At 39.7% G+C, this 22,777-nt stretch overlaps 1 protein-coding gene across 5 annotated transcripts in view; it reads left to right on the top strand.

Moving 5' to 3' along the window:
* The window catches only part of FAM110B (family with sequence similarity 110 member B), a 115,513-nt gene that overhangs the window by 27,112 nt on the left and 65,624 nt on the right, over positions 1–22,777 (top strand). For 2 of the 5 annotated variants that reach the window (XM_076329672.1, XM_076329673.1), the window contains exon 2: positions 4,182–4,312. The exons of 1 other annotated variant lie outside the window; for it this stretch is intronic. The gene's annotated coding sequence lies outside the window, so the exon portion shown is untranslated. Of the gene's footprint in view, positions 1–4,181; positions 4,313–4,705; positions 4,727–17,589; positions 17,632–22,777 lie in introns of those variants that run through there. 2 more of the 5 variants (XM_076329674.1, XM_076329679.1) reach the window with 2 other exon arrangements.

The following is a 22,777-nucleotide window of genomic DNA, read 5'->3' as shown; positions in this document are numbered from 1 at the left end:
GTAATCATATGATTGCATTAACTTGTTTTTACTTTCCTGATAAGTGGTGCAACAGTGCATGTGGACCATAAAATGACAGCTTGTCTGTACCTGATGTGTGTATTTCCATGGACACAGAGTGCTTAATCCATAACTGATACAAACCTTAAATGAAACCCTCAGTCTTGGAGACTAGAAAAGAGAGTATCTGAGACTGTGGGCAGAAGACTAATGAGGGTAAAACAAAACTCTGCTTTTTGTCTTTTCTCTTAGATATGTTTTTCAAACATGCACATGTACAAACCAGCAAACAAAAAAATTAGTGTGCTGGACTTGGTAATCTGCTTCTAATTGAAGCTTTCTGTCAGTATAATTAACATTTAGGAGATTAATGTACCTTCTGCTTCTGTAAATGTACTGTAACTTTCTCTGACCGTATATAGTGGCTGGATAGCTGTGCTGATCCAGAGTCTTCTAGTGAGATGCTCACAGCTGCAAGAATAGTGGTAGTGAAACTGTGAGACTTTTAAAGATGTCTCAGGCTTTAAAGACTTCTAAAGACAACCCAGTTGATGTAACTCTTGCTTGGGAAAATTAGCAGTATGTTCATCAAACTTTGTGGTGAGTAAGGCGATTCTTAGTTTCTTATAGGTGTCTTACTTTGTCATGAAATTTATTATTCTTGGTCTAAGTTGGGGTGAAATTTAACAGCTGTGTATAAAGTCAGAAAATGTGAAAGTTAAGATTTCCAGTTCAGAAGTAAAACCTCCAATATTGAAGATGCTTATGCATTTATTTGCCAGCAAAGGTAATACAGACTAATACTGTAACACTGTGTGAAGTATGAACATGTTAACATTAATTGTGAGAAGCCTGACTTCTGATATTTCTGGTTTTCTTTAATTTGATTCCTCCATCTTTTCAGTGGTTTAATGCTGAATAAGTGAGCAGATTACAGCTCAGTTTTATTGTGTTTTTAATGAAAACATGTCTGTCTACAGGAGTAGAAACTGCCGGAATTAGTGGATATGACCCCTTCCTAACAAAACTCACTAATTAATGTTTCTGAAAATCATGTTCTCTAAATTAACTACACCTTCCAATTTATGTTTGATGTGAGCTTTTTACCTGAAAGCTATAGAGATGTGAGAGTAGCGACTCAGCACCTCCTGCCTGTGAAAATTTAGGGTCTGCATTAAACAGACTGAATTTTTTTGGCACAATATTCATTGGTAAATATTTCCTTGTTTCTAGTTATATGTACGGCTGAGACCTCCTATACCTCATCTGCTTTGTTAAATAACTTTATTCTCTCAGGATCTGTGCTCTGTTTGGCTGCAGAAAGCATTCGTATCTCTTTTGGTACAGAAAGTATATCTTATTTAAGTAGCTAGATTCTTCCAGCTGCCTAGTTTCAGTTTCCTGACTTCAGTTTCTCCCCAGTGACAGCGATTACGGTAACGCCTTATCAAAGCATCAGGTTATCAAATGCTTACTCATCTGCTGCTGAGTTTCTATATCAGCTTATTTCTTTGAAAAATGTAGGATTTCTTGACAAAGACTTTAGTTTGGATTACGGAAACCTCAGTGTAGACTCGAGTGAGGTTTGAAGGTTTAAATCGGTGCCTTTGGGATTGTTAGAATAAGAAGCCTATTCATTCATTCACGGATCTTTCCGAATTAGGTTTGGCTTCTCTTCCTTGAGATGTGTATTTTTGTAAGTACTAAAACTTTGATTTCATACTCAGCAAGAGAATGAAAGAGAGGAAGAACATAGCAAGTGAGGATGAAAACTCTTTTTAGAAAGAAAGCCCAAAGACTTGTTGATACTGGACAGTGAAGCAGGAAACTACGTGTGTCATAAAAGGCTCCAGCTTGTTGGATAAAGGCTGAAACTCAGGATGTAGTCTATAAATACAAAACAGTTTCATAAAAATATTTTTAAAGTGCAGTTCTGAGTGCCTCAGAGAAGCTGACTGATAATTGTGCAGGTACTTTAATATACATATATTTATTTGTGCACATACCGTATTTTCTTCTTTAAACATGAATATATTCAACTCGGTGATATGTATTTCCTGTAGGAGACTGGTAACGTTACCAGCACCAGATGTAAATTTGGGAGCTACAGCCCATATTCTTTGCAGACTCTAAACCAGAAACATAGTGGAGAAGCAGAAAGCAAGGGACTCCAATTTCAACAGGGCAGAAGGGGAGGGATTCGTGAGGCTGAATATTTTCCTGCACAAAAAGGCACAACCTTTTTTTTTCCCCAGAGTATTTTGTCACAAGTTTTTCTTTTTAAGCAGTACATCTAGCAGCCTTCTAGGGATTTTGGGAGTGTCTTCTGTCCTGACCAGTTGATAGCTCTAAAAGTTGTCACTCAACTTGGAGATAAAAGTGCTTGTACTTGAACTTGGTCAAGCTATTGGCCAAGAAACATGGCTGGAACCGATTTACTAGCTGCAATTAATGGCCGTGTTCCCTTTTTTCCCTCTGACTTGTCGAATATGAACTTACAGGGATCTTAAACTATGAGTTGCTGCCATCCTTTTGCTTGCAAAGTTGCTTTAGTTTTGAGACTGAAATGAGTGTCAGTTCAGCATTACTGCTTAAAATACAGTAATTTGGAATATCAGAATAATTTGTAATAATACAAGAGTGTTTTTTGTTTGTAATCTGCTGTTGGGCTTTGTTGCACTAAACAAGGCAAGGTTGGAAAACATCTCTTTTTTTTTTTTTTTCTCCCATGTTTTTAAAATACTGTTTGTTTTTTTTTTCTTCTTTTACCAAATACCAGAATAACAATATTACAGCAATCCCATACTAACTGAGTAGCTGTAATGCTGTGTCACTCTGAATATGCTTATGCCTTCATCTTCCTCTTGTTATTTTTTCTACTTTATAAGCGCTTACATGAAGGTGCCCATCTGTCTCTGAAATCCCTCTATTGTTGCTTGTTTGTGTTGTACTGCTGTTTCGAAGGCAGCCAGTCTCCAAGACGAAGCTCCATCCACCCACCCAACAGAAATGAACCCTCATCTTAGGTGTACTAATGTCAAGACCCAAATTCAGGCAGGTTCCCCAAAGATTGGGAGTGGGGAAACATGAAGTAATTGATACGTGACAAATATTGCTGCCTGTTTGGTGTGTTAACTGTATCAGACAACTTGAATTTGTGCTTAAACAGTTTCTGCAAATGTTTTTGAGATTTTCTGTTAAAGGAACCCCGTGTTTCATCACACGGTCTGTAACCTGATTGCAGTCCTGTTTCTAGCGTGAATAACTGATTAGAAAATTAAAATAATTTGAAACTGCTCAGAAATGTTTGCTTAAAAGAAGCTGCTGTGCCATCTGCTTGTGCCAGTAAGGGTGCTTGAGCACGTACTGTCAAATAAAACCAAACCCAGAAATCTCAGGTACCTGAGTACTTTTCTTTTTAGAGTGTTATGATTAGAGCTGATCTTACCCCAGGTGGCATGTTGAGAAAAAGAACATAAACCTAAACAGGGATTTAGGTCTCATCTTGTAACCTACTAAATTCTGTATGGCTGTTTTGCATGTAAGAAGCAGCAGAGAATCACATTCATTTCAGAAAGGCAGTCTCGTTGTTATCCTTCCCTTCTGATGGTGGAGTTTAAGGATTTTTATTTTGAATTTTTCTGAGCAAAAGACAGTGTTCTGGAGTGCATATTTAACGAGGGCTGCTTTGTCAGCTGGGTGGAGGTCATGCTCAGGGAGGTAAGGTGGTTTGCAGGCTGGGTTTCTTGCCTGCAGTGGCGCAGCACTCCGTGACTCCCCCGAGAAGATGATGTCTCACCACTTGGTGCTCTTTCCTCTGAAGCATTCCCGAAGCGTGTCTATGAGCAGTTTCAGTATGGGGAAAATAATGACGAGAGAAACTCAGAATTGATACCTGTAGGTCACCTGTTATGTTTCAGAGCTTGGAGATTATGCTTGTTAGGACTAACAATATAAAAGCTAGGGAACATCTAGAGCTGACTGAGCGTTTGTTCGGTATCATTAACCACCTCTTTGCAGCCTTCCAGTCTCCAAAAGAAGACATACGTTTCTGATTTCTGAAGTTTAGGTTGTTTAAGCCAAAGGATTCAACCTAAAAGGATGCTTGTTGCCTGTCCTAAAACTGTGGCTTTGACACGTGACGATGAAGCTAAATGCCTTCCGTGTTGCTGTGTCTCCAGGCACTGCTGCGAGGAGCCTCTGGGAGTTCCAGGGTGAAGAGACCTGCCTCCATCTGGAGACCTCTGCTAAAGGTGAAGACCTCCAAACAGGCCAGGCAGCCTTAGCAGGAGCTCAGAAATCTTACATCAAGGTAAAAAGATTCATTTTTCCAGCAAATTGAAGTGGCTGATATAATTTTCAAAATAAAGATTTCTTTTCTTACTAAATAAACACACAAATGCATCTCTGAGCTTTCTCCTTCTTTTGTGTGTATTGCTGCTTGTTACCTGGTACAAATGTTGTCATAGCAAATGCTGGGGGAGGGTGGCAAAACCAACATATAGTGCATTGTAGGTTAGAGCCAGAAGTAATTCTTTATTATATTAGTAGAAAGATATATCCGCAGTTCTTTGTTGACAAGGGAACAGGCTGTTTCAGAGCTCTACAGCATGCTCTGTTTTTAGAAACATATCCCACTTTAACTGCTGCATTCAGAGCTCGCTTCGAGTGGCCACAAAAATATGGAAACACTCTCGGATGTCTTCAGCGATGGAAGGAGAATGAGGTTTGCATATGATGAATTTCTGTTTACCAGCACTATAATTATTTCTTAATACGGTCAGCCAGAACTCATTCTTGCTTGTAAAGGACAAATGCTGATGGATGAAAAAGAAATGTGACCCCAAGAACTTTGTTGAACCTATCAGCGCTAGAGACCCAGGCACTTTGGGAGATTTGACTATACTATGGTTTTGTTAGATAGCCAGGATTTTGAATGTAGTGATGATATATGCAGAATCTTTTCTTCCTACTGACAAGATTAATTGAACTTTGTGTAGAAAGTTGGCTGAAAAAAGTGAGTAGTAATGGAAACGTTTTCCACAGATTTCTTCAAGATTAAATGTAGGTCTTTCTAAAGGTCTGCCAACTTCTGCATTTTTTAAAATAGCTGTTGCAAGGTGTTAACTTCATTGTTGGAAAGTTCCTTAGAAAAATATTCCTTGATTTGTCAGAGAAAAATTGCAGATTTTTCTTGTTAATCCTTTATTGATCTTTCTAATTTAAACTGGAATTAGGGCTCCGAACTAGACCAAAGTTCATTGTCCTCACACCAGTAGAGTAAAATCAAAATTGGCATGCGTTCTCCCATTAGCATGGTCAGCGTTTCACCCCATAACCTTCCCTTACGATTTGTTGTATGTGCCTGGGAGTAAGACCACCAACCATGGTTAGGCCCACTCATCCCTTTCTCTCTGCTTCTCGCTTCTTTGAATTCAGTTTCAGCTGTGTTTCTCCAGTCCACAGGCAAGGTTGTCTTGAACAACTGAGGATACTGTACTGAAACCTTGGCAGAGCAGAAAACCTGATGATGATTATACAGTGATTTCAAACTGGAGGAAAAAAAAAAATCCAGAAATATTTCTCTCCTTACTGTTTTCCTTTGTTACATTTACCTTAGGAGTACATGAAACAATAAAAGTTGAGATAACCATGCACTAAAAAAATAGACTATTTCTTCTGAATGTTATTTAAAGTGCAATTTTACACATCGAGAGAGTAAAGACTTCATAGAAGGTATTTGCATAATCCCATGGGGTGCATGCAGGTACTTAAGTGGGGTGGTGGCGGTTAGGATTCATGTACAGAAGTGTAAGGTGCTGTCAGCTTTTGGTGATGCACAGTGTCTGAGATTGAAATGCAGCCTTGAACGCTGTCACTACTTCCAGCAAGGCAGTTTGTTCTGTGCCTTTCTGTCTCTTGTTTCCCTTTGTTGGAGGAGGGATATGTTGCTAACCAGAAACACGTGATACCAGACAGCCAAATGTTCTGGTGAAAATCAAGGGCACTTCATAGCTGAGAAGATTTTATATTTGCCCTAGATTCTTTTTTTCATTGATGCAGCTGTAACTGTTGTTGTAAATTATATGAATAATTGATCAAGGAGTTCTTATTACCTCAAGTAATGTTATGCTTATTGCTTCTCAGAACTGTGCTGCTCTTTGTACTACAGCGTTGCTCATATGCTGCTCTGTGTGTGTGGGTTTTATTCCCTTAAAGTTTTCTTCTGCTCCCACTCCCTTTGCTCTCCCCCTTTCCTCTCTTCCCCTCAAGAGCGTGTTGATTTTGCTTCAGTGTATTCTATGATTTAACTGAAAAGCAGGGTCTTTTTTTAATCGACAGCAACACATTTAAAAAAAACTCCACAGCCCTGGGAACTGTGCAGCGTACACATCTGGTTTCACATAAGCTTGAATTGCTGGCTTTACAAACATGAAACATGTAGTCCTTGCCGCAGAGTTAGCTAAAGTGTTCCGTAACTTGAGACTGAATTCGAAATAAAAACAAAATTGTATAGCTTCTTTACCATACTAATGGAAAACATTTAATTTACTTCTTCAAGCCAACCAAAAGAATGACGCAATGCTGCTCAAGCAGATTTACAGTGCCTTTCTTCCGTAGAAATCAATACAGCTTGAAGGTGCTGCTATGGGAGCTGGCTAGTTGACTGCGATCCAGCTGCGTTCAAATGTAAACTTCTGTACCGCAAACCAAAACTGATGATTTTGATTTGTTGAGGCATCACTGTATCTCTGAGATATTATGGTGTTGGATTTTATTCATGGCTTTTCTCTGCTTTATTGCCATTAATACTAGATTGGAATTTCAAAATAGCAAGTTCAGTCTGCTTATGATTTTTTTTCTCAGATTGTTCAGTTATTTTCTGCGTTTCCTGAATTAAAGTACTTAGCTCTGTGGTAGCGATATCAGCAAAAGCAGCTCTATGTACATGCCATGTGTGCCTTTCAGTGGAGTCTTCCCCCCCCCCCCCCCCCCCCCTCAAAAACAACAACAACAAAAAAGGCAAAACCAAAAAACAGGGCTTCATTCAACAGGAGTGTTAAGGGCTAGCATAATAATTTTCTGCATTGTACAGAAGCTCTGAACAATAAATGTTCTTCCATTCTCTCCTGCTAGAGGAGGTAAAATGCAACAGTCTTGTTTTGGCTCAGTCAAAAAAAAGGCTCTTAAAATAGAACTATTTTTTTTTTTCTGAAGAAGTGAAACCATCAGTGCAGATTTTCATAGTACACCAACTTTTATGCCTTTGTTTCCTTTCCTACTCCCCTATGCCCTTGCTAATAGCTTTGACTTTATTTAAACTCTCTACTATAAGAGGCTGTTGGTGTTTCTTTCCTTATTTTCTTCCTTAATGGGATTTCAGTCTTGCTTAAGCGCTTTACTTCTGGCAGAAATTCTTTTCTAAAATAGCCCTCAGGATTGGGTCCCTGACGTTGCTTTTCTTCCAAAGTGCTGTATTTCCTTGAGGAGTTCCTCACTGGTGGTCTGTGTGCTGGTCGTGCTAAATTCTACGAGAAGGAAAATCATGACTTGATACTTGCCCATTAGCTTGCCAGAAGTACCTTTAATCTTTTTTTAAAAAGAGAATTTCTACTTCCATTTCTCAAGTAACTTTGATCCAGGTTTCTTTATTCTCTAACCATTTTTCTCTCCCATATACTTAACAATCTCATGGTAAATAAATAGCTTGAGAAGATGTTGTAGAGGAATTGAGGTCCTTTTTGCAGGGGTAGCTCGGGATGCAGTGGGTTAGCAAAGAGGAAGATGGGGATTTGAGTTGTACGAGAGTCTGGGGTTGGAGGGGTTTTGGACTTTTTCTTGAGAGAATGGAGAAAGGTGATAATGAATACAATTAAGATGGAGAGCAGTGTTGCTGATAGCTGCGTTATTTTCTTTGAAAAGGCTACCATGTGAGACTTGATAGAGAAGTACGTGAATCCAAATTACAAATATTAACAATTTTGCTTATCTGGAGGAAAACAGTGAAAACATCAGATTTACAGGCCTGAATTTTAGTACAGTTTCAAACGTTCTTTAAAACAATCTTGTAAATTTTCAAACTACTGAATAGTTTTATTCATAGGATAAATACTGAATTTCTAAGATGTATTGAATGTATATGCTGTATATTTTTTGATAGTAGTGTAGGAGAGCATACAGTGACAGTGTGATTATTATGTTTCCTATAAACATAAGGACAGCTTATATCCAGTAGCTGATACCTTAGACGTAATAGAGATTTCAGATGTTAGATATTGCCAAGAAATTTTGGACAGCTTAAATTTATTTTCTAAAATGCTTCCTGAAGACGGACAAAATACCTCAGCATTAGCATCATGTAGTCACAGTGACAAATCTGGATCTTTAGTGTTTATACAGTCATAAATTTTTCCCTGGCTGCTCTTTTGCAAATTTTGTCTTGTGTTGCAGAATATCAAATTACCAGAGGTACTGCCCCCCAATACCCTTTCAAGGAAGGGTGTTATAAGGAGCCAACATACAAATCTTTAGAAGAAAGAGGCATATTCCCCCCCTTTCCCCCCCATTTTTTCCAGTATTCAACCATTTCTACTCAGACTATCTATCTGGAACTGAAATGCAGCTGACTTCAACAAACAGGTTGATGCATTTTGGCAATCCGTTTAGCCCATAGGTTTTTAGTTTGACTGTTCCAAAATTCTTGTTGGCATGAAAGGTCTGTCATTTAGTTTTCCTTTTGCCTTTTTCCCTACACTAGCACTGGCAGTCCAGGCTGGAGTATGCCGTAAACACTTTTAAAGCTACGCTTTGAATAAAGCTTACATTTACTACAGCATATTTGCTTTGCACGGTTACAGTACTAGCACTGTATTCCTGTATAAACACTGTAATGAAGTTGTTAAGAAAAGAAACGCTTATAGCATTTGCACTAAAGTTCATGGAGCATGAGATAGCTACGCTTAGGATGCTGGTACTTTGAAGTGATTAAAAAAGCTTCTCAGAAATAAATAAATACAAATAACATTCTCAGACTAGCGAAACAGTATGTAAGTGATGAGAAGAAAGGCACTAATTATTATGTAGAGAGTAATCTGAACTGAAATGCCACAGTGGAAGCCAGTTTATGATCTGACCTTCCTATGTATGAATTGAAAAGCGAGAAGTAGTACAGGGCATGACCTAAAAATGGTAGTCTTTAAGCTTCTTTAAGTATGTTGTGTCATATTTTTATCTAGCCTGAAATTTAGTTTTTCCTCTTGAGTCAAACCTGAATAAACTGTTTTGGCTGTTTGTGTTGTCCTCATGGTTCCAGCTCTGCCAAACATAGCTATTGCTACTTTATTTTAAGAATGACTCTTACTTGGAGTTTGAGTCCTGCTGGAAACGGAATGCTGTCAGGAGGATGCAGTCTTGCTGTTAAGAAACTTAAATAAGATAAGGCTAATCCTATTGTATGCTTCCACTTTAGGAGTTAGTGTAGAAACTTCCCTTTCCTAGTTATGGCACCATACCATTGGCTACATGCCTTAGGGGATTTCTCCCCCAGTTTTTTTCTGAGTTGTTGGCTTGGTTAGACATTAATATTCATAATGTTTCACATAGTTGTGGATCGTGGCACGATACTGTGCCAATTGCCAAACTTCCAGGAAAAAAAAAACAACCCTCTTGTTTTCTGTGCGTCAAAGAAGGTGAGTGAAAATAAGTGTACCTATAGTCTCTCTGGTTATGGCAAATTTAGGTGTTTTTTTTATGCAGGATGTTTAATTTTAGACTTTTTTTGTATCAGTAGAGATACAGTAAGAATTGGGATGCTGAATACTTGTGAGCTTTTGCTCAGGTGATCAGTTTCAGAAGCAGAAACTGCACATAATAAGAATTTTTGAATTGTTATTTTGGATTGGTACTGAACCAAACTTCATTATCCTGCCTTCAGGAAGAGCTAGTATTGGCTATTTCAAAAAAACAAATGTAAGAATTCTCCTACAGCTATAGGATGATAATCTACTCCCAATATTTGTTTTTACCTTAATCTTTTCCATTTAGAGATTAAACTGCAAACCGACTTCAGAATGAGGTTATCTTTTGAGTTGTCTAAACCAGCCTTAGGTTTCTTAAAACTTGCAGCATAATAGATGATTTGTAGGGAATTAGGGTATTAGAGCATGTGTTCTTGAAATATGTTGGTGTTTGTTTTTTTTTAAAAGGCACGCTTTTCAGACTCTCTGAAAAGAGAAGACTAGAAATGAGTAACTTCTGTAATTAACTTAATGAATCCTAAGCAATGGTTGCATGCATGTGAGTAAGTAATTAGCGGTTGGTGTATTTTCCTTTCTTCTAATGAATCTGAAACGTCTATAAGACCAGATAGTTATCAGAAGATGTTGACTCACTGGGAAGAAGGTCTAGATTAAGAGCAGAAACTTTTTGTTCTTAGATCAGCAGCTAACTTGCTGTGTGGCCTTGGGCATGTCCTCTTGACTTCCTTGCACCAGTTTACCATTATATCCACTGTTGTCGCCACCACCATAAAGTTCTTTGTAAGCTTTGGCGGCAAAATACAATTGAAACTGTTTATTATTATGAGTGGACTCAACTTCATTTGCTGTGCAGTTCCTCATATGGCAATGTAAAGTGCAGTGGAAATATGCAGGTTAGTCCATAAAGAACTTCAACAAAATAAAACCACCCTGTGCAACGTGTATTACAGTAAAGTGGATTTGAAGAAAACACACACAGTTTTATTTTAGGGGTACCAGTCTGCATAAAGACTGCAAAGGGGGAAAAAAGCTATTTGGTTAAAAATGGGAATTCTATGACCATAATAGTTAAAATAAGAGGGAAAGAAAAGATCTGTCCTAAAATGAATACGTGGCAGTCTTAGTTTGCCTGAGTCTTTAGCGGAAGATTTCCACTTGTGTTTTCTGCCAAGTAAATTAAATTTATGAAGAAAAGCTAGACTCCAAGTGTTGGACTGTTAGTATCTTTAAACAAGGTTAATGTGGTAAAGCAGAATATTAATAAAAATGAGGTGACATTTAACAGTGGACCAGCTGAGAGATCTTTGTGTTCCTATGTAAAGTGAAGATTGAGTGTCCCGTAAGCTTATTGTTTTCTGTTTTGTACTTACTTTTGCATGCGTGCCAGGACATGCTCGGGGAAAAGGCATAAACTTTTTTCCTTTTTTCTTTCACGAATACATTTCTTTCCTGTCTAGAGCTGGAAAAGAGGAGCAACAAGAGGGGTTTTGTTAAATACAGCAAAATCTAATTACAGCTTGATTTAAAGCCACATTTACACAATGGCTGAGGGGTGAGTTCACTTCCACAAAAACAAACTCGTTGGCTTCCTACTGTGCATTGGGGAATGTGGAGATGCATGTCCTGGAGAGCAACTGCCTCCCTCTGCTGGCACCAACTTTTCTTACAGTGTGCTGCAGCTCTGCTACATGATATAAAAATATGACCGTACTCCTATGCAAAAGAATACTGATGCATGAATTCATTGGTGTATACTCATCTTGCTGATTATGCTGCATGTAACACGTGCTACGTTAAGTGTTAAATATGATAGGCTTGATGTCTGTTTTCTATGAGCTGTAGAAATCTTGTTCCTCAAAACGAGCGGTTGTTTCCTCCAATCCGTATTTTGAACAGTTGTGTCACTGCTGATTCAAAGGAGAAATGTTGGTGAATAAACTGCATTTTCTTGATAATATGGTTTTCGCTGAGTGTGCACCTCTGAAAGGTGCAAGCTCTCCTCTTGACTGTCTGCTGAAGTATCTCTGCTGAAGGTATTGGAGTAGTTGAAAATGTGGCTTAAAATTTTTAGTGGTTTTCTTTCTTCAACTGGTTTAAATGTCCTGCTGTTCTTTTAACTCTGTTTCTCGAGGAAAAGGTTGCGCATCTCCAACTTACTGAAATTTCATCATTCATATTATGATTTTCTCTTCCTGGGATAGCCTTTGCCCAGGATCCCCATCACAGATGGCTTTGTAACAGCAGCCCATAGTCAAGACTGACATGCATGTGGTCTTTGTTCTTTTTTCTGTTTCCAGCTGATGATTGCCATTTTTAGCAGTTTTTGATTACTGAACTTACACTTTATGCTGCTGCTATTCCTTCCATTTCTGCTACTCTAATTCTTACTCTTAACAGAGTCTAGAGATTAAATGTACGTGCTACTATTATCTAGAAAAGTCAGTGCTAAGGAAAGGCGCTGGACTAGTCTAGCCCAATATACTTTTGGCAAACATACGTTGCAGTGCATCCTACTTTCCAGTTTTTGATGTGTCCTTCATTATTCTTGTCTTCAAAATTGTTCTAAAACCTTATACCTGAAGTGAGAATAAAGGGCTTACTGTTCCTTAGGCATGCATTAATATACACAACACAAAATTATCCAACAGCCCTATTCAGTGGCCCTCAAGCAGGAGCAAAGCAGTTGTGCATGGTGGTGAAGGAGGTGTGGACAGGAGGCCAGCAAAGGAAAGATGTTGCCCTGGAAGAGGGAAAGGGATGGTAGAAAGTGGCTGGTGGCGAGACTGAAGCTGCTGTGCTGCTCAGCAGCACTGCTGATCCGTGTTTGGAAGCTGCTTAGGGAAGGAATTTGAGTTGGTGAGAGGGTTGGGGCAAGTGGGTCAGTCAGTGCCTCAGGACATGGGGGAAGGAGGAACAAGCATGGGGCAGGAGGGGAGGGAGCGGATCCCTGTAAAGGTGTCACGGTAAGGAAGGAGGGACACTAAAGCTTGTTCAGGAGAGAGCATTGCAGAGACACTGGTGGAGAGGCAAAATAGAGAGAGAGGGCCAGGCTCAGATGGCGTGTGGAAGTAAAGTGGTTGAGGGAGATGAGGTTCTCTGAGCTGTGGCTCTGCAGTGTGGTTAATGTTGCAGAAAGGCCAGAAGAGAAGAGGGATACAGGTCTGTGGAGGGCTTGTGAGAGAAGTGGTGAGACAAGAGAGTCCGGCAGGGCATTTCTGGCCGGTAAAGAATGAGCTAAAATCGGCGGTCCTTCCTGACAATGGGTGGGCCAGCACACGAAGAAATGGAACGTTGCAAGAAGCAGAGAGGGGAATGGACAAGATCTTGTAAGATGATTCCTTCTTTCACTGCTAGAGCAATCTCCTGTTTTTATTTTGTTTCGTGTCTGCTTGTTTTACACTTCTCAGAGGATTTCAGACCCAGCCATATTATTGTGATATTGATCAACAATATCTGAAGTTGATGATGGGGAACAACAGGACTGCAAAGCTTGCTGTGATACTAAGAGAGGTCAGTGAATAATACGGAGATAATCATATCTCTATGTATAGCTATATACAATTGCGCTCTTAAAACTACAAGAAAGTCTCTTTGCCATGAAGTCATACCCAGGGAACTCTGCCCATCTTAAGTCTCAGACTTCTATTCAGTTTACAGAAACTTGTAAACATCAATTCACCATTTCTTGCTGCTTCTCCAGATATTTCTGGGCTGTAGTTAGGTCCTTGCTGGAGTTCCTGTATTCAGTGCTTTGTATTTTCTCAGAGTAGTTGTCACATGAAGGTCATCAACTGCAGCAAGAGAAATAAATTATCTTTTCCAGCACTGTTTTGCCTGCTTTGTTTGTGGCTTTCAAACCTTAAGGTGCCCACAGTGCTAGGAGGATCACCTTGTGGTCTTAGCCTTTTCCATCATGTCATGTTGAAGTTCTGACCTAGTAAAAGGAAGGAGATGAGTGTTCATTGGGATAAAAAAGCAGTCAGGTCCCACCCTTCACTAGTCCTCTCCAAACCGAGGTGGTGAAGAAAATGGTGATGGGAGGGAAAAATCTTTGAGCACATATGTGAGTGTCCAGGGATCAAAGTCAATGTTTTGTATGGCTGCCAGCTGGAGAAGAGAGCTGCATTCACACTGGAGTACAGTGTCCAGTGAAGTACTCATTGTTGTGACCCTTGTGGGTCCCTCTCTGGAGCTGTCCCTTGTCTCCCAGCTGGCTCTGGGCACTCGCTGCTGGAAGCCGTGCAGATATGTAAAGGAGTTTTGTGGCTTTTGCATTGTCTCATGTCGACCTGAATTTCTGCAGTCAGTTCCTCTAGAGGAGATGACTTGAGGGGCAGAGGTGTGTGGATTGCCTCTACTTTTTCTCCTGATTGGTTTTTATAGTTAAGCTCTTTAAAAAAACAAAAACAAAAACCAAACCAAACCAAAACAAAAAACAGCAAAAAACCCAACCCCAAAATAACAACCAACAGTTTGATAAGCTCCCAGCTACTAGTCAATCTTGATATGCAGAAATAACTCAGGATGAGTTACGAGCTTTGTTGTTTTGGAAGCTTTTCTTTCAGCTGTGACAACTGTAAAGTTTATTCTCCTAGGAAATGCACAGATCTTCCACCCCCACCCCCTAATAACTAAACAAACTAGGTGTTCCTGCTGTTTCTTTAGTGGATACATTTTCAGAGATGATGAAATTTTCAGCTACATTAATTAGCAGAAGTACACTGTCAAAATACTAGGTATGTGATTTTTATTACTTCCCTGAAAGAGCCATAAACCCCACCAACAACCAAATTCCGGATTTTGTAAAATTTTTAAAAGGAAGACTAACTTAAATTTATGAAGAAGGATATTCCAAAAACATGTAATATAGGACAGAGGTTGTTTTCTCTGTTCTGATCACATTGAATCTTCTCTCTGTTGTAAAGGAATTTAACTCCTGTGGTGAATCTGATTTTTGTTCAACACAAAGTTTTTTTGGGGCCCTGTCCGAGTGGGGAAAGTTTACAGAATTAAGTCATTAGGTGGCATAACCCCCTTGTTTCATCTACTAGATATGGTTGCATAAGGGACTTGGTATACAAAATGGGGCCAGTAGGTCACATTAATCAATTGACTGCTAATCTCGAGCATTAAATGCCTACTGTGGATTTTTCACTTAACCCTGGTTAGTACTGACCAGTAGCGATACAGAGCATTGAGCTGTTCAGAAGGCAGAGGCTGCGTGTTTTCTGCACTGAAGAGAGCTCTTCATGGAGGGAAGCAGGTCTCTTTACATGCAACATGGTGAGCCTTAGGTGGACTTCCAGTGGAGGAATTTCCTCTTGAAATTTTACCACTGTGGTTGCGAGTTCTGGGGCTGTCTCCCAGCTTACCAGAAGTTGCATCATTCCACCAAATGTAGCTTTTCAAGATAACCTTTATCTTTCCATGGGGTAGCTGATGTCATGGTGGTTATCATAGTAGGTCATCCAGAATTACCTGCTATGCGATAAAATTAAATGTTTCCACTCAGGCCTGTTTGTCAGAGTTTCTTAGAGTGTGTGTTGAATGAGAAGAGTCCCTGTTTAATTTTTCCTGAGGAACTAGTACTAGGATCTCTGATTTATTGAAGTCTGAAGACTACAAAGAATAAAAAATAATTTTTCAGTGAACTCATTCATAGCTGATTTTATTTTTTCACCATTGTCCCTGAGTCTTCCTACTATGGCACCGTGGCATGAGAAGAGCTTGTTACCCCCAACAATTAACGAGCTTCTTAATAATAGGGTTCTTAATAGACTTAATAAGCGTAAATACTTACGCTAGATAAGTGCACAATCTGGAACCTAAATCAGCCTTCCCTGATTTGTACGTGCTAATATCTTAAAAATAGTTTTCTGATCTATAAGGTATTTTCCAGAAAGAGACATGTTTATGCATAGGTCTGTTTAATATTGTTTAAAAAAAACCAAACCAAAACAAAAAACTTTCTCTTTTATTGCTGCTGCCTGTTGCAGCCAAAATTTGTAATTTATATTAGGGTAGGTGCTGTAAACTTTCAGAGGAGAGAAGTATTATCTCACGTGTCATATAAACAGTATTTGATCAGAAGCAAGCTGTGGTGGACTGCTTGAGCAAAGCAAGACTAAGATACATGACCTCAGCCAAAAACTAGTCAGTCATTTCAGTGTGATTTAAGTTATCCCTATCCAGAACTGTCTGGCATTAAAAAGTAACCATTCTGATATCCAAGCTTGATATGTTTGCATCACTTTTAAATGAAGTATTCTGTTACCTGTGGATTATTCCAGCAGGGTTTTGTCTTCTGTAGATCTTTCTATTTGTTGTCGTTCTTCTCTGTGTTCTACTAATAAGAACAGGTTTGAAGAAATGAATAAACCTATATACACCACGCTTACATTGTGACTGTTTTGAGTTACATCTTGATAACTTATTTCAACAAGAACATGTTCTTTTGCAATGCTCATTCACTTGAGTTTTCACTGTGATAGGCAGCCTGTAATGAAAATGTTGACTCACCTGAATGATATCTTTGTTTTCTTTATTTTGTAAGTCAGATTGCAAGATAATTTTAAATTACAAGTATTAGATCACATTTTTCTTGAATGATTGCTTATGATTATGCTAAGTTACTGCACTCACCTATTTTAGTCACAATCAACATTTTAAATTTCAGTGTTAAGGGAAGCAGAAGAAGGTGTTTATATAGAGTCCTGAATGATGATAGCTTTATATCTCGTTAGCTTAATATTTTGAGTCTCTTCAAATTAATGGTTCTCCTTGCGTTAAAGAACTTTGTATAAAGAACAAAATGGATTCATACTGTAACACAAAACACAGGTAATCTTGAGGAGGAGGGGGGGAAAAAGGATCTATGAGACGTAGCCTCGATATGCATGTAATGTAGTCTTCCATTCTTTTATAGATCGTGCACCAGCAGCCTTTTAACGTTCGAAAGCTTTAATTCTAGTCTAGTGCAAGTACTCAAATGACTCACCAGTTATCTAAAGCATCAGGTAACCATACCTATATTTAGCTTTGTTCTATCTTCTTATCCTTGTTTCTATCTTCATTTTCTCAGTTGTAAGCTACAGTGAGTTTCATTAATGTTTAGAAAAACAAAAACCCAAAACAACGTGGGAAGTGTTCCCAAGTGTTCTCACTAGTACAGCCTCTGCAGGCTCTTCACAGGCGCTTTCTTCTGATGGTCAGGGCTTGTGGAGGGTAAGTCCTCTGTCTTCTTTCACAGTACCTTCAAACACAAAATACTTAACCCCACCTGCCAACAGGCTACACTTTTCAGTTGGAGGTGATATCTTTTTTAAGAAGAAGTGTCTTCTCTTTGCTACTTGCTGTGGGGTCTGCCCTGCTGGTGGTGTCCCTGATAATGACCAGCTCCAGCAGTGCCTTCATGTTGGTGGTTGGTCTTTGCCAAGCCATGACCCCAGCCTTAACTACCTTCCTCCTTCATTGAGAAAATGTTGTGTGCCGCAGACTGCAGTATTTAACCACAGGTCGGGGTGTCTGCCTTTTTAGTTCACTGGATCGAAGTGCTGAATTGCAGGGGGTCAGACATGAAATCAATACTGTTTTTCCATATGGCTGCCTTGAAGACTATGTAAATTAAATATATTTATCTGTAAAAAAGTTATGTCCATACTGCAAGAAGTACAGTTAGTAAGTATGAGCTGCTGCTTGTGTTGCTGGTGGGAAGGATCTTGCCTGGATAATTTTGATTTTAAAGTAGTTACGGGTAAGTTCCCCTGAGATTTGTGGTAGTTAGATGCAAATAATGTATATAACAATGACAATTTTACTTTTTTCCTCACAGGTTTTGTAGATCTGCCTCAAGGAGGCTTTGAAAGCTGATGAGGTGAGTGAAGATGTACTGCCACCTAGAAGTCATACTTTGTTTTCTGGACTTCTCTGCCTATTAATATCTGTTAGGTGTGGATTTTGTTGCCCCTTTCTTTTGGGCACATGATTTTTTCATTTTCCTTTTGATTTTGTTCTTTTGGGCTTTTTTTGACATAGCTAACTTCTCAAGTGTAGGCCTGCATCTCTTTCACCGCCATCAGCTTCTACAAACTTTAGGCTTTTTTTTTCTTAACCTCCAGTCCACCTCTCATATCCCCAGTTAGTTTGGCTTCGTACTTTTTCCTCTTGTATTTTTATTTACTTGAGGAAGTTACCTGTAAGTTCTGCCAAACATTAACTCAGACTTCAGCTGCAGGAAGGCTGGAGGGATGTCATGGGATGGGAGACATGAGATATTCTAGTATACAGTATCATTGGGAAGACTTGAAGGAGTCTCTGGTTTTACTCCAAATCTCTCCTTTTATGGGGAGTTGAAGAAACGTGTGTAGACAGGCCTAAAAAAAATTGTGACTGCTGCAAAAGGTGAAAGGTAGTTTTCAGAATTTTCCTTTACGCAATCTCAGATCTGTAAATGTCAGTTTAAATCCCATGTTCTGAATGAGTAGATGCTTCTAAACATAGTTAAATCTTTACCCTAACTTATAAATTAGAATTTAAAAAAAGTATTCATGGATCAGGTTGTTTTTTGTCTCATTGTATTGGTGAGATGCAAAGCAATAGTAGAAGCTACTGTTTCCTGATGTAGTGTAGTAATTTACCACAAGAGATGATTATTGTCGTGGTTTAACCTCAGTCGGCAACTGAGCACCACGCAGCTGCTCGCTCACTCCCCCCCGGCGTGATGGGGGAGAGAATTGGAAGAGTAAAAGTGAGAAAACTCGTGGGTTGAGATAAAGACAGTTTAATAGGTAAAGCAAAAGCCGCGCACGCAAGCAAAGCAAAACAAGGAATTCATTCACTCCTTCCCATGGGCAGGCAGGTGTTCAGCCATCTCCAGGAAAGCAGGGCTCCGTCACACGTAATGGTTACTTGGGAAGACAAACGCCATCACTCCAAACGTCCCCCCCTTCCTCCTCCTTCCCCCAGATTTATATGCTGAGCATGACGTCATATGGTATGGGATATCCCTTTGGCCAGTTTGGGTCAGCTGTCCTGGCTGTGCCCCCTCCCAGCTTCTTGTGCACCTCCGGCCTTCTCAGTCAGTAGAGCATGGGAAGCTGAAAAGTCCTTGACTAGTGTAAACACTACCTAGCAACAACTAAAACATCTGCGTGTTATCAACATTGTTCTCACCCTAAATCCAAAACACAGCACTGTACCAGCTACTAGGAAGGAAATTAACTCTATTCCTGCCGAAACCAGGACAATTATATTCCAAGTACCCAAAGAGAAAATGAGCCTTCTAAATTCTTCTCAACATCAATATTTCAAAGCTATTTCAATTTGTTTTTAATGAAACAGATAGAATTATGTAAATGGGGCAGTTGTGAGTACCCGGAATAGCTTGAATACTTTAAGTGAGCTAAATGGTTAGATTTTGTAGGTTAGCCAGACACATGCTGTAGCTTTATGTGCTGAACTGATCATTGTGAAAACTCAGTACTATGCGCAGGGTTATTTACCTTGCTTCCCCTCATCCTTCCAAATACGAATATTTATGCTAGTGGGTGGGATATGGTGGGATTGCATGAGGCAGTCCAACTGAGTGTAGAAATTATGATGGTTTAAGTTATGCAGTGTTTTTCATAGTTACGCTGTTTCTGTTATAAAATATGAATAATATGTACAGTGAAGTCAGTGTTAAAGACTTACGCAACTTTGAAACTTGCTCATGTTTCCTTTCTCTAGCAGCCTTTTTACTGTGGTTGTGCTGCTTATGTTTTGACTACAGACTGCTGGAACTTGCTTTGAGAATACCAATGTCTGTTTTATTTGCCGATTAGCTTTGGAGCAGCTTCTTTAGACCCTGATTAAGGCGGAAGTTTGGCGAGGAAGGAGAGACTTTCTTGTTCAGATCTCTAAAGACTACATTATCATAGAGCGTGCAGGAGGTGCATGTTTGAGACAGACTGAAAGCTCCAGTTCTGACTTCACTTAATTTTGAGTGCTTACCTTTTGACCTTATTTTCCCATGTTTGTACCCAACTTCTACAGGGACAAAAAAAGATTATTGTTATGCTATTAAGGTTATGTAGTTACGGGATTACTGGTTTCCCTTTCCACCTCTGACATGTTTGGGACTTTTAGACTCACCACTGAGACATCACCCGCTTGAGGTAGTGGGAAACCAATGATCTCAAAAATGTGCTGTCCTTCACGGGACAGTACGGTATGAGAAAAGATGAGGCATACTTGCTGCATATTTGGGCTCACAAAATGTATTTCAGTTCGCAGTTAAGACTAGGTTCAGACCTATAACCACTAGCCTGCTTTATTGCTAATATTACGTTGATATAAATTCTTGCCAAAATAATAAATGCCTACTAGAATGATGTGTGTATCAGTAGTGTTAAGTTACAGTGCCAGTGAGACAAAGGTTGTTACGTACTTGCATTTTGTTTAATGTAAAACTAAAGATCCTGATGCCTGTGCTTTTAGAAACCTATTCTGGAAGCGCTGGGGATTTGCAGCTGGGACAAAGGGATAAAAGGCTCCATCTGATTTGGGATTGATCCTCTGAGCAGCCAGCACTTCATGAGGATGGCCATCTGAAGAAATTCTGGTTTTCGACAGCAGTAGTATTACAAGTGGTGACTTGTGTGAGGCTAATATGCCATGCAGACATGTGCTGCGGAGAAATTGGGCAACATTTTTTGCCCCCAGGCCTAGGAAGGGGAGGTGAAGAAAATGCCTACTGTTCTTCCCAGGAAAGGTTTGAGAAGGCAGACCAGTAAGTAATTTGTGCCCAGGATGTGACAGAGTTCCCCTGGTGCATGTTTCCCATCTTCAGAGCGCTCTCTAGCTCCCGTGCTAGTTTTGGTAGGATCATCACTCTCTCCCTCGCCTTAGTTGGAACACTATGCAGGGAGGGGAGTGTCTGCTCAAATGGTCAGAAAAGGGTGGAAAACAAGGAGTGGGAGGCTCTAGGCTTGAGGGGTGGGCACTCATCTGTCCCCATTTATACTAATTTTTCATAGCCCTAGTTATGTGACTTGTGTGCTCATTTTGCATTAAAGGATTGGCTAAAAGCCACAAGCAGTTCTGGAAGCAGGGCCTGGGATTTTATCTGCCCCACAAACTTTAACTACTAGGTCTGCAAGCTGCCTGAAATGTAAGTACGCTCTTCTTCAGGAACATTATATGGAATGGGAGTCCTGAAGACTCTTTCATAAAAGGGCTTTTGGCTTGCTCTATTAAATAACGAAGCCTCTCTTCCTGGAGAGGCTTTTCATCTGTGCCAGCAAAACGCCTCTGGTTTCTTGTAAGAAGACCGTGAGACTGGGTTCTGGTATAGCGAGTCACAGTTGCTGGTTTTATATGGAGACAATTTCTAGTCATTAAATTAACAATCTTTCTAAGATTAAAATTAAATTTATTTTACATTTGGCTAAAAAGGCTTGAAGTTTAGTAGGCTGTCTTCAAACTTGTTAGCCTTGAAATGATAACCAAAGCCATTGCATTCAAAGGTAGTTTTCTTCTGAGATTCATTGTGCTGAATATCTTCAACTCTTGTGTAAAGTAATAAGATCTGAGAGTTGATCTGAAACTCTGAATTATGGGTGTGGACTGGAGACTTGAAGTCTCGAAGGTTTGCAGTCTCTGAGCTCCCAGTAAGCTGGCTGGCAGCGGGGCGATTTTTGAGCGAATGCCTGTACGCGTTAGCGTCTGCGAGGAACCACTTCATGTTCCAACAGTCGCACCTTGACTTGCTTTCTAGTTCCATCTTGCAGCTCAACGTAAACACTTCCTTGCATAGAGAGATGTAAGAGAGCAGAAAACAGTCTTTGAAGAATAAAAAAACAATGGGCTTTAGAAAGCTTGATGAGTCTTCATTGTCATCACACAGGATCAAAGAAACCCTCAGAGCTGCGCTTTCTACTCAGAATTGGAAATAACATTCTTAATTACAGAAGTAAGCAAGTCTGACGGAGTTTCTCCTTCAAAGGGAGGAATGCTGCACTTCTTCCTTCAGCTTTTGCGCTCTTTGCAGGATAGCATTTTTGAAAAATTATACCTGTCCTCTAATGGAAGACTTGCATTTAAAGTTTTCCTGGGCCAGTCTATAGATATCTCAGTTAGATATACTCAGCATTAGATTGTTTCACCAATTGCAGTAAGGTGGTCATAGTGAAAATGATACTAAATAGAGAAGGATAAGAAGGCGCCAGCAGTGGTGATGAAGATTAATACTGTGGAGGTACTGGAAGTCTACTTATTATATTGCAAGCTCTTTTTTCTGCTCTTCCAGTGAGGAAAATCTGTACTTGTCTGTCAGCTTTCTGGCTTACGTGACGCTCTCGGGATCCCTATTTTCCACCACATCAAGTACAAAAAATGTATCTCCACTTACGAAGCCCTCTCGTGGCTTGTTCCAATGTAGATTTAACCTCCCATGTCCTTGTGAGCAGTTGAGTTTTGCTACTATTACACCTTGTGATAGGACTTCAGCGTCTTACATCAATCGTGTTGTGGTTTTTTTTTTCATTGCTCTCTCTTTTTAAACCTGTTTGTTACGGTCTGCTAATGTGTCTTTCTCACTTGGCCGTTTAAAAGCAGAGGCTTCTTTTTCTATACTGTATTTTACAATCTTTGGCTTACTAGGGTCATGATCTTTGATTTTATGTGAGTCAGGCATGCACTATATCGGGTCCACGGCCTGGATGTGCTATTTAAGGCTATTTCTTGTGCTTACTGTGTTACTGATAAGCAGTGTGGTCTCTTTCTGTGGTTCACCAACTTCGTGGCCAGAGGTCATGAAGTGATGGCTAGGAAGGCACACATGTTTTGGTCTTGCTAAGGTCTCAGTTGTGCTGACAGGTGTGTTGCCTTCTGAAATGGACGGTTCATACTGCATCTCTGCTGCCAGCTGTGAGGAAAGGTAGTGGAGGGGAAAAATAAGTAGGGTGGAAAGACAAGAGGGCACGAAGGATATTTGTATAGTTTGAGGTGATTCCTGAAATACGGTATAGAGGTGGAAGAAA

Source organism: Aptenodytes patagonicus, chromosome 2 (genome assembly GCF_965638725.1).
Source record: "Aptenodytes patagonicus chromosome 2, bAptPat1.pri.cur, whole genome shotgun sequence".
Lineage (NCBI taxonomy): Eukaryota > Metazoa > Chordata > Aves > Sphenisciformes > Spheniscidae > Aptenodytes > Aptenodytes patagonicus.
The sequence above is the reverse complement of the archived record's forward strand: the minus strand, read 5'-3'. Positions and strand labels throughout refer to the sequence as shown.